At 34.5% G+C, this 13,314-nt stretch overlaps 1 pseudogene; it reads right to left on the bottom strand.

The window, feature by feature from the left end:
- Positions 1–6,884: 6,884 nt before the first annotated feature.
- LOC144700392 (small nucleolar RNA R71) lies at positions 6,885–6,981 on the bottom strand (annotated as a pseudogene).
- Between the last annotated feature and the right edge of the window lie 6,333 nt (positions 6,982–13,314).

Here is a 13,314-nt window from a genome sequence, read left to right on the forward strand (position 1 = left end):
TTTATGCCATTTCAGATAGCCCATGGGTAAGTCCTATCCATGTAGTACCTAAGAAAACAGGAATAACAGTGACTAAAGATGAAAATGGTAATGAGGTACAAACTCGAGTAGCTTCTAGTTGGAGAGTATGCATTGATTATAGGAAGCTTAATTCTGTGACTAAGAAAGATCATTATCCATTACCATTTATTGATCAGATTCTTGAAAGACTTTCAGGTCAAAATTTTTATTGTTTTTTAGATGGATATTCAGGTTATAATCAAATTGAAATTAACAAAAGTGATCAAGAGAAAACAACATTTACATGTCTAGTAGGTACTTTTGCATTTAAAAGAATGCCTTTTGGGTTATGTAATGCTCCAGCTACTTTTCAAAGGTGTATGACTGCCATGTTTTCTGAATTAGTAGGGGATTGCTTGGAAATTTTTATGGATGATTTTTCAGTGTTTGGTTCCTCATTCGATATTTGTCTATCTAATTTAACTAAGGTTTTGCAGATATGTGTACAGAACAATCTGGTTCTAAGTTGGGAGAAATCCCACTTTATGGTGGAGGAGGGAATTGTCCTAGGCCATCATATCAGCAAGGATGGGCTAAGGGTGGACAGGGCCAAAGTCGAGGTTATCAAGAACCTCCCCCTGCCCACAACCCTAAAGCAACTTAGGGGATTTCTAGGGCATGCTGGCTTCTACAGAAGATTTATTAAAGATTTTGCTAAAATTTCTAAACCCTTAACTAATTTACTTTCTAAAGATAAACTATTTGTTTTTGATGAAAATGCTAAAGCATCCTTTTTGCAGATTAAAGAAGCTCTAATTCAAGCCCCTATTTTGCAAGCTCCAGATTGGGGTAAGCCTTTTGAAATTATGTGTGATGCTTCTGACAATGCAGTGGGAGCAATTTTAGGACAAAGAGTGGATAAGAAGCCAGTTGTCATCTACTATGCAAGCAAGACTCTAGGACGAGCACAAGTAAATTACTCAACTACTGAAAAAGAATTGCTTGCTATTATTTTTGCCCTAGAAAAATTTTGTTCTTATCTTTTAGGTAGTAAAATAATTGTGTTTTCAGATCATGCAGCTTTAAAGTTTTTACTGAATAAAAAAGAAACCAAACCTAGATTAATTCGGTGGATTTTACTTTTGCAAGAATGTGATTTGGAAATAAAAGATAACGAGGATAGATAATACTGTTGCAGATCATCTTTCTAGATTATCTACAGAATTATCTATTCCTATTCATGATGGTTTTCTCGAATATATTTTAAAAATTCAAAGTAAAAGGCTTCCATGGTACGCTCATATTGTGAATTTTCTTGTCACAGGATTAATACCTAATAATTGGGATATGAATGATAGAAAGAAATTTTATAAAGATATTAATTACTATTATTATGATGAACCTGAGCTTTTTAAATAAGGTGTTGATCATGTGTTTAGAAGGTGTGTACGGAGGAAGAACAATGGAGCATTTTAGATGCTTGCCATTCTTCTTTATGTGCTGGACATTATGCTCCTAAATTGACTGCATTTAAAGTTTTAAACTGTGGATTTTTCTGGCCAACTCTATTTTCTGATGCTTTTAAGTTTTTCTCTAGTTGTTTAAAATGTCAAGCAGCGCTGAATATCAAAAAGAATGATAGAATGCCACTACAGCCTATCATTGAAGTAGAAATATTTGACCTATGGGGGATTGATTTTATGGGACCATTTCCTAATTCAGATGGGCATGAGTACATCTTAATGGGAGTGGATTATCTTTCCAGATGGGTTGAGGCAATCCCACTAGGTCAAATGATCATAAAGTAGTGCTTAAATTCATTCAACAACATATATTTTGCATGTTTGGTTGTCCTAGAGCAATCATAAGTGATGGAGGAAGCCATTTTAATAATTCTCAATTCAGGACCATGCTTAAAAAATATGGGGTTCAACATAGAATCACTAGCCCATATCATCCACAAGGAAATGGTCAAATTGAGAATTCAAATAGGGAGATTAAAAAGATTATAAAGAAGATCATTAGGCCTGATGGAAAAGATTGGTCTAGCAGATTATATGATGCTCTATGGGCTTATAGAACTGCTTACAAAACACCTTTAGGGATGTCTCCTTACAGGGTTTTTTTTGGTAAAGCATGTCATCTTCCGGTTGAAATAGAACATAGAGCTTATTGGGCTATTAAGAAACTTAATCTCTCTTTAGATGCAGCGGGAAAACAGCGTTTATTGCAGATGCATGAACTCCAGGAGCTAAGGAACGAAGCTTACGAAAATTCAAGAATCTATAAAGCCAGGATGAAGCACTTCCACGACAAGAATATTAACCGTAAGCATTTTCAGAAACAACAAAAGGTTTGGCTTTATAATTCAAGGTTGAAAATTTTTCCAGGAAAATTAAAATCAAGATGGGATGGGCCATTTACAATTTCTGACATATATGATAATGGAGCTGTTTTGATTTTTGATCATAAGAAAGGGAAGGAGTTCACAGTTAATGGTATGCGACTTAAGCCATATGTGGAAGCAGAAGATATATCGCAACCTACGGCAACAATAACGCTAAATCCGATCGAAACCACCATACAGGAAGCATAAATCTAGGATTTTGATTTCACTACTTTTCTCTTTTTATTATTGAATTTTGATTTTGCAAATAAAGGGGAATTAACCTAATTCCCTAGCTCGTAATTTTTCTTTGATGTTGTTTTCAGTTTATAGCTTTTCCAGAATAAAGAAGATGATCAAGTACAATTCAGAAACAACACGAGATGTCAACTCATCATTAGTAAGTCCTTCAAAGATCACGTAAGCAGGTTTGCAATTCTGAACTTCTGAATTTCAATTTTGATTTTTCCCATGCATTGAGGACATTGCATAATTTAGTGGGGGGGAGAGAACATTTCATGTGTTTACATTGCATAATGCAAACCTTTACTTTTCTTTATGTCATATAAATTCCATGTATAAATGAAACCCACCTTTAGGAGATATTCTTCATCCATGAATTCGAATTACATGTGTAGGGAAGTTTGGCTTTATATAGCGGATCATGATCATGCAAAGATGGGACAAACTTTGATTTTGGATGATATGAGAGTTGATTTCAAATGGCTAGGTTATCTAGTGGGTGTGTAGGGGATAGGAAAATCAAAGGATTGAAGCACTATGGTTCAATATGCTAGAGAGTTGAGTGAATTGAGGACCCCCATCGCGCCACCAATCAATGAGCCGATCCTACTTGATTGTTTTCATTCTTCCATTGAGTCAATCTTACTGTAGGCTGGAAGATAGGCATTTCTCCAAGTCCTTAAGCACAGAACTCCCTTTTCTTGATCTACCTTATGCCATTTGCCATACCATTCTACTTATCATGCTATCCACATTATCATCTATTTATTCAACCATGAGCCAATTTTTCCTATCCACTTGTTGAATTTTTTTTTTTCTAACCTAACAGCCTTTCATGGATGGTAGCCATCTCCCAAGCCACTCTATCTCTCTTTCCATGGGATCACTTTTATCCCACCTCTATCTCCAATTCTGTCTAAATTTCACTCTTCATATTCTTATTAACTCTTCTTCTCTCCAATGATTTTTTTCAAACAAAAAAAAATCATGCCCTTATAAGAGTCAATGATAAATATGTTTGTATTTGCTTCTTCAAAATATTTAGTAGTTTTTTTTACCCCTTTCAAAAAAAAAAAAAAAGTGGAAGTCCTCAAGCTCAAGAAAAAATATGAGGGAAATTAAAAAAAAAAAAAATTCATTCAAAGAAAACAAATGGGGTTATTTGTGATAGGGATTATTGGTAGATTGATTTTTGCTTTGAATTATTGATTCTAGTAAGGGCATTTTTCACTATATCTTCTTTCTATTTCTTTCTCACTTCGTCTAAGTCTTGGGAGAAGGCAACTTGAAATGAGACATCTTTGATATACCCTCCCCTCCATTCGCGACCCATCTCTTCACCTTTGAGCCTACGTTTTTCATTCATTCTTATGCTCTTACCCATGCCATCACACCACTTGATATTCTGTGCTAACTGGGAGGCGGAGAATGTTTAAATTTCATCTTATAGTGGGAGGAAACTTAGTGGAGAATTTGAACACAAGTAGCCGCTACCCGTGAGAGAGTGATCTTGTTATGAGAGGGAAAGGCCCACCACTTGATGAGTGCAGTGAGGAGCATTATGGATCATAGTGTAATATCTAGAGAGAAGTACATCTTTCTACTCATTTCATTAGCTCTATCCAAACCATGAGGACGGCACTCATATTCCTCACAAGGTGGAATCCGAATTGTAGAAGAGAGTTTCGTTTAAGCATGTTATTGATAATTCTAACACTTCATGCAGATGAATAAGGATGAATGGATGAAGAAATCATCTAAAGAATTCATGATACATTGCTAAGGGACTAGCAATGATTTAAGTGGGGGGGTATGATAACATGCAAATTAATATACTTAATTACTGAATTATACATTCTATTTATGTGTTTTAATGGTCATATTTGCATGTTATCATGATAAAATACATTGAAATCAGTTAACATGTCGTTTTTCTATTATTTCATATTTTTTATCATTTTTTACATGGAATTTGACATTGTTTCAGTGAAGAAATATTTTCACATGATTTTATTTGCTTGATTTAAGGTCAGTAAATCATCTCCTGATTTTTCTGAATTTTTCCCATATTTTTATGAATTTTTCTGAATTTTTCTGACCATTATTTAGGCAAGAAATGATTTTTATTTAATTAAATAATATATTGATTATTTATTTTGCATTTTAAATGCATTTAAAATGAATATCCACGTCATTCGCCCGAAATTCGGGCGAATGAAGGGATATATTAATTAAATAAGAAAGGAGAGAAGAGAGGAGAGAGATAGGAAAAGTCAAATAGAGTGATTAAAAGAGAGAGAGAGAAAAGCGGAAGAGAGAGGAGAGAGAGTAGAGCGGCTAGAGAGGAGAGAGAAGAAAAGATATTTAATAGGAGGAGAGAGATTTGAAAAGTCAGAAAGTGCGGCCGACGCGGACAACGAGGGTGCACGTGTCCCGAAACACGGAAAGCGAGAAAATCAAGCCCAGCCAATAGGAAATTCCGATTTTTTAGAGAAAATAAAAGAGATCCAACGGCCCACATTTGATCTCACTAAAACTGCGATATCTTGAGATCTACAACTCCGATTGGGCTGAAATTTTGAGGGCAGGTTCGTCTTTTCCTCCTCTACAATCTGGACGGTTGGATCTTTAAATAGAGGTCAGAAAAAAGGCGAAATTCACTTTTGGAGGCTCTCCCCAAGCAATTGGCCAGGAAGGACACAGGAGGCATTCTGGAAGTCGTCAGATCTAGATCTCTTTATCAAATTTGTAAGTTTCTGAATTGTATTTGATCATCTTCTAGAACGATTCGAAAACGCCTTGGCATGGGCGAAATGTACATGCCCTAGATTCATGTTTTGAATGCATCAGCACTTCTTTTTGATTTTGATTCGAGATCTGACTTTTGATAATTAATTCTTAATTATTTTAGGACATTTCTGCTTCATTACATTTTTAATTTAGGGTCGAAATTGGGGCTTTCCCCAATTTCTTCACTTTCTCTCTCTAGGTTAATTTGATTTGTTTCTCTCTCTAGATTTCGGTTTTTATTGTTTAGGAATTTAATTTAATATATAGAAAACCCAAAAATAAAATTTGAACCGAAAATTCATCCAGTTTGAACTCCAATTCAAAAATCACTTTCTTGATTATTAAATTCCCAATTTTAATTCTGAAAATTATTATAAATTTTATTAAATTGGGAAATTAATAATTTATATTTTATGAGCTTATAATAATAATAATATTCTTATCTGGAATTATCTGACTGAAATGAAAATTAAGTTTTACTTAATTTTGATTATTTTAAGAATATTATTTAATATTAATTGAATTAAATATTGCAAAATTCAAAATTACTTGACTTGATTCATAAAAATTGTTTGAAAATTCTGAATTGTTGCCTCCTTGCGGATCGACCCCTTGCTTGCTCTATATTCTTAGTTAGTAATTAAGGAATTACAAATTTATTGCATAAGTCTAAAAGCGCAACGACCACGTAATTTTACGTGATTTTTCGGCTTATCAATTGGCGCCGTTGCCGGGGACGCACGGTTTGAATTTTTAAATTATTCTGTGTGGATTCATTACTCTTTATTTTTTATATTAAGTCTTGGATTGAGCTGAATTTTGCAATGATTTTGTGAATTTTGATGAAATAGTGAAATTGAAAAAAAAAATTCATCATTGCATAATTAATTTTTCTTGTTCATCAAAACTGATTATTTTTTATATTGATGTGTTTAACATTGCATGTTCGGTAGGAGATCTTTAAAACCTCATCTCGTGAATCTTGAAACAGTTAGTAGAACTCCTAGTTTTGATTGTATTTTTGAAAGCTCCGAAGGTGAAAATCAGCATTTTTGTGACTTAATGGAGAATAATCAAAATTTTGGGGTTGAACAGGGTGTTAGAAGAATGAGGTTGAGAGAATTTTCTGACCCTATAGAGAGTGAAACCTACACTAAAATATCTGCTCCTTTACCAGAAAATGTTAATTTTAGAATTGACCGAATATGATTAATCAATTTCCTACATTTTATGGAAGATTTAATGAGGAGCCTTATGAGTTTTTGGAAGAGTATAACCAGATTTGTTCTGCTTATAGTTATACAGGTGTTCCTCAGGAAATTCTCAAACTAAGGTTATTTCAGTTTGCTTTGAAAGATAGGGCAAATGATTGGTTTAAAGGGTAGGTCAAGAATTTCAATCTTGGAGTGAAATGCAAGCTTGCTTTTAAAGAGATTCTTTTCTTATGGAAAGACATCTTCAATTAAGAAACATATAAGAGATTTTTGTCAAGGAACTGACACTCTAGGAGAAGCATGGGAGAGATTCATGTCACTCACTAGGAAGTGCCCACATCATGGCATACCATCTCATGAATTGGTTGAAATTTTTTATGGTGGATTGAATGATCAGGAAAGGCATCTAGTGGATATATCTAGTGGAGGAATGTTCCTTGATACCCATGCAGATGAATCCATGAAATTGATGGAAAAATTAGTAGAAGATTGGACATACCGTCAAAGTTTTTCGTACACTAACCGAAGTGCAGGTCCCAAGCGTGGAGGAATCATTGACGTCAAGGCAGTTGAACCGGAGATCAGGATTGATAAGCTAGAAAGAGAAATGAGCAATATTGGTAAAACAGTTAAAGATATGAGCAATGATATTAAATCTTTTTTGCAGGAGTCTAAAGGAAAGGCGAATGCAAACGAGGGCAACAATTCCACTAACAAACCTTGTTGTTTTGTTCTAGTGAAGAACATTCTGATGAGGCTTGTCCTATGGTTGAACAGGTTAATGCATTTGGGAAACAAGATGCAGGTCAAAACCAATGGAATGCACGACCTAATCAAAATTGGAGCAAAGGAGGAAAGAACAATTTCACCTCAAAGCAATTCGCCCCGCAACCATATCAGCAAAATTTTTAAAATTTTTCTAAGCCCTTTACTCGTCCTAACAACAATAATGACAACACTAACTCTACTTTAATGGATTTTATCAGGAAAGACAGGAAGAGAGAAAAAGCATGCATGAGGAAAGGAAGATGTTGATGCAAACTTTAGAAGAGCACAAGAAGGAAATTGAGATGCTCAAGCGAGGACAAGGGATTCAAGCACAACAACCTGCTCTCAGGATCAAAGGTAAATCAGAAGAAATCCTTCTAAGAGAAGGACATCCAGGTCAACTCCCTACCCAACCTAATATAAATCCTAGAAATATCATGTTGTGTGTAGATAGAAATTTAGAATCATCATGTTGTGTGTCTTCCGAAATTTTAAATGAATCTTGCATTGGTGAAAATAATAATGTTGCATCATGTCATGATTTTACAAAGAATATTTTACATGGCTTTGAAGAAGATATGATTAATGATGAACATGTGAGTGTGATTTCAAAATTACGAAGTGGGAAGGTTTTGTTAGATACTCATAAAAAAAATGTAGGATTGTCGGAGCATCAAGATAAAGAAAATGGAGAGATGGAAAATGATCAACAAAGATAAGGGTGGCCAGGATGAGGAAAGGCATCCACGAATGGCAGACCCTAATCCACTTGATTATAGACCACCCATTCCATTTCCTAGTGCTTTAAATATATCCAAGCAAAAACCTGAAAATTCTCATTTGCTTGAAATATTTAAAAATGCAACCATCACTATTCCACTGACTGAGGCAATACAAAATATTCCTTCTTATGCAAAATATGTGAAGGAACTATGTACACCTTCTAGAAAGCAGAAAAGGGTACAACTTTCTGAAAATATCAGTTCAATTTTATTGAATGATATTCCTAGGAAAAGAAGAGATCCGGGTGCTCCTCTCATTAAATGTGAAATAGGAGGCATGGTTTTTAGTAAATCACTTCTTGATTCAGGAGCTAGTGTAAACATAATGCCTAAAGCTTTGTATGATAAATTTAAATTTGGTGAGCTTGAACCTATCTTTCTTGAATTACAATTAGCCGATGGTTCAATTAGGCAACCTTATGGAAAATTAGAAGATGTCATAGTAAAAGTGGAGAATTGTAAATTTCCTGTTGATTTCATAGTTGCAGATATGAAAATAACAGTAAATTTGAGCCATGCCCCTATCATTTTAGGTCGACCATTCCTAGCTACGGCGAAAGCCACAACGGATTGGGATAAGGGTACAGTGAAACTTAAAGTAGGAGATGAAAAAATTGAACTATCTATCTCCAAATTAATGAAATACCCTAAAGACACAAGTGAGGATGTTTGCTTTCTAGGGTTGGTAGAAGAAGATGATTTTGATTTTGATCCATGCTCTTATGATTTATTTTCTTGTGAATCTAATGAATGTTTGAATGAAAAATCTTCCATACCAACAAATATTTCTTTCCATTCTGAAATTGAACTTAAGCCTTTACCATCATCTCTGAAATATGCTTATTTAGGACCATGCAAGTCTTTTCCTGTAATCATATCATCATTGTTATCATCTGAACAAGAATTAGAGCTTTTGAATGTCTGATCTACTTATAAATCTGCTATAGGATGGACAATTGATGACATTAAAGGCATCAGTCCAAATATTTGTGAGCAAAGAATTTTTCTAGAAGAAAATTCTAGGGCAACAAGGCAACCCTAAAGGCGACTTAACCCGCACATGTTGGAGGTTGTTAAAAAGGAAATCATGAAATGGCTAAAAGCTGATTTTATTTATGCCATTTCAGATAGCCCATGGGTAAGTCCTATCCATGTAGTACCTAAGAAAACAGGAATAACAGTGACTAAAGATGAAAATGGTAATGAGGTACAAACTCGAGTAGCTTCTAGTTGGAGAGTATGCATTGATTATAGGAAGCTTAATTCTGTGACTAAGAAAGATCATTATCCATTACCATTTATTGATCAGATTCTTGAAAGACTTTCAGGTCAAAATTTTTATTGTTTTTTAGATGGATATTCAGGTTATAATCAAATTGAAATTAACAAAAGTGATCAAGAGAAAACAACATTTACATGTCTAGTAGGTACTTTTGCATTTAAAAGAATGCCTTTTGGGTTATGTAATGCTCCAGCTACTTTTCAAAGGTGTATGACTGCCATGTTTTCTGAATTAGTAGGGGATTGCTTGGAAATTTTTATGGATGATTTTTCAGTGTTTGGTTCCTCATTCGATATTTGTCTATCTAATTTAACTAAGGTTTTGCAGATATGTGTACAGAACAATCTGGTTCTAAGTTGGGAGAAATCCCACTTTATGGTGGAGGAGGGAATTGTCCTAGGCCATCATATCAGCAAGGATGGGCTAAGGGTGGACAGGGCCAAAGTCGAGGTTATCAAGAACCTCCCCCTGCCCACAACCCTAAAGCAACTTAGGGGATTTCTAGGGCATGCTGGCTTCTACAGAAGATTTATTAAAGATTTTGCTAAAATTTCTAAACCCTTAACTAATTTACTTTCTAAAGATAAACTATTTGTTTTTGATGAAAATGCTAAAGCATCCTTTTTGCAGATTAAAGAAGCTCTAATTCAAGCCCCTATTTTGCAAGCTCCAGATTGGGGTAAGCCTTTTGAAATTATGTGTGATGCTTCTGACAATGCAGTGGGAGCAATTTTAGGACAAAGAGTGGATAAGAAGCCAGTTGTCATCTACTATGCAAGCAAGACTCTAGGACGAGCACAAGTAAATTACTCAACTACTGAAAAAGAATTGCTTGCTATTATTTTTGCCCTAGAAAAATTTTGTTCTTATCTTTTAGGTAGTAAAATAATTGTGTTTTCAGATCATGCAGCTTTAAAGTTTTTACTGAATAAAAAAGAAACCAAACCTAGATTAATTCGGTGGATTTTACTTTTGCAAGAATGTGATTTGGAAATAAAAGATAAACGAGGGATAGATAATACTGTTGCAGATCATCTTTCTAGATTATCTACAGAATTATCTATTCCTATTCATGATGGTTTTCTCGACGAATATATTTTAAAAATTCAAAGTAAAAGGCTTCCATGGTACGCTCATATTGTGAATTTTCTTGTCACAGGATTAATACCTAATAATTGGGATATGAATGATAGAAAGAAATTTTATAAAGATATTAATTACTATTATTATGATGAACCTGAGCTTTTTAAATAAGGTGTTGATCATGTGTTTAGAAGGTGTGTACCGGAGGAAGAACAATGGAGCATTTTAGATGCTTGCCATTCTTCTTTATGTGCTGGACATTATGCTCCTAAATTGACTGCATTTAAAGTTTTAAACTGTGGATTTTTCTGGCCAACTCTATTTTCTGATGCTTTTAAGTTTTTCTCTAGTTGTTTAAAATGTCAAGCAGCGCTGAATATCAAAAAGAATGATAGAATGCCACTACAGCCTATCATTGAAGTAGAAATATTTGACCTATGGGGGATTGATTTTATGGGACCATTTCCTAATTCAGATGGGCATGAGTACATCTTAATGGGAGTGGATTATCTTTCCAGATGGGTTGAGGCAATCCCCACTAGGTCAAATGATCATAAAGTAGTGCTTAAATTCATTCAACAACATATATTTTGCATGTTTGGTTGTCCTAGAGCAATCATAAGTGATGGAGGAAGCCATTTTAATAATTCTCAATTCAGGACCATGCTTAAAAAATATGGGGTTCAACATAGAATCACTAGCCCATATCATCCACAAGGAAATGGTCAAATTGAGAATTCAAATAGGGAGATTAAAAAGATTATAAAGAAGATCATTAGGCCTGATGGAAAAGATTGGTCTAGCAGATTATATGATGCTCTATGGGCTTATAGAACTGCTTACAAAACACCTTTAGGGATGTCTCCTTACAGGGTTTTTGGTAAAGCATGTCATCTTCCGGTTGAAATAGAACATAGAGCTTATTGGGCTATTAAGAAACTTAATCTCTCTTTAGATGCAGCGGAAAACAGCGTTTGCAGATGCATGAACTCCAGGAGCTAAGGAACGAAGCTTACGAAAATTCAAGAATCTATAAAGCCAGGATGAAGCACTTCCACGACAAGAATATTAACCGTAAGCATTTTCAGAAACAACAAAAGGTTTGGCTTTATAATTCAAGGTTGAAAATTTTTCCAGGAAAATTAAAATCAAGATGGGATGGGCCATTTACAATTTCTGACATATATGATAATGGAGCTGTTTTGATTTTTGATCATAAGAAAGGGAAGGAGTTCACAGTTAATGGTATGCGACTTAAGCCATATGTGGAAGCAGAAGATATATCGCAACCTACGGCAACAATAACGCTAAATCCGATCGAAACCACCATACAGGAAGCATAAATCTAGGATTTTGATTTCACTACTTTTCTCTTTTTATTATTGAATTTTGATTTTGCAAATAAAGGGGAATTAACCTAATTCCCTAGCTCGTAATTTTTCTTTGATGTTGTTTTCAGTTTATAGCTTTTCCAGAATAAAGAAGATGATCAAGTACAATTCAGAAACAACACGAGATGTCAACTCATCATTAGTAAGTCCTTCAAAGATCACGCCAAGCAGGTTTGCAATTCTGAACTTCTGAATTTCAATTTTGATTTTTTTCCCATGCATTGAGGACATTGCATAATTTAGTGGGGGGGAGAGAACATTTCATGTGTTTACATTGCATAATGCAAACCTTTACTTTTCTTTATGTCATATAAATTCCATGTATAAATGAAACCCACCTTTAGGAGATATTCTTCATCCATGAATTCGAATTACATGTGTAGGGAAGTTTGGCTTTATATAGCGGATCATGATCATGCAAAGATGGGACAAACTTTGATTTTGGATGATATGAGAGTTGATTTCCAAATGGCTAGGTTATCTAGTGGGTGTGTAGGGGATAGGAAAATCAAAGGATTGAAGCACTATGGTTCAATATGCTAGAGAGTTGAGTGAATTGAGGACCCCCATCGCGCCACCAATCAATGAGCCGATCCTACTTGATTGTTTTCATTCTTCCATTGAGTCAATCTTACTGTAGGCTGGAAGATAGGCATTTCTCCAAGTCCTTAAGCACAGAACTCCCTTTTCTTGATCTACCTTATGCCATTTGCCATACCATTCTACTTATCATGCTATCCACATTATCATCTATTTATTCAACCATGAGCCAATTTTTCCTATCCACTTGTTGAATTTTTTTTTTCTAACCTAACAGCCTTTCATGGATGGTAGCCATCTCCCAAGCCACTCTATCTCTCTTTCCATGGGATCACTTTTATCCCACCTCTATCTCCAATTCTGTCTAAATTTCACTCTTCATATTCTTATTAACTCTTCTTCTCTCAAATGATTTTTTTCAAACAAAAAAAAATCATGCCCTTATAAGAGTCAATGATAAATATGTTTGTATTTGCTTCTTCAAAATATTTAGTAGTTTTTTTTACCCCTTTCAACAAAAAAAAAAAAAAAAAAAGTGGAAGTCCTCAAGCTCAAGAAAAATATGAGAAAAATTAAAAAAAAAAATTCATTCAAAGAAAACAAATGGGGTTATTTGTGATAGGGATTATTGGTAGATTGATTTTTGCTTTGAATTATTGATTCTAGTAAGGGCATTTTTCACTATATCTTCTTTCTATTTCTTTCTCACTTCGTCTAAGTCTTGGGAGAAGGCAACTTGAAATGAGACATCTTTGATATACCCTCCCCTCCATTCGCGACCCATCTCTTCACCTTTGAGCCTCGTTTTCATTCATTCTTATGCTCTTACCCATGC

The sequence above is a fragment of the Wolffia australiana genome, chromosome 2, assembly GCF_029677425.1.
Source record: "Wolffia australiana isolate 7733 chromosome 2, ASM2967742v1".
NCBI classification, from domain to species: domain Eukaryota; kingdom Viridiplantae; phylum Streptophyta; class Magnoliopsida; order Alismatales; family Araceae; genus Wolffia; species Wolffia australiana.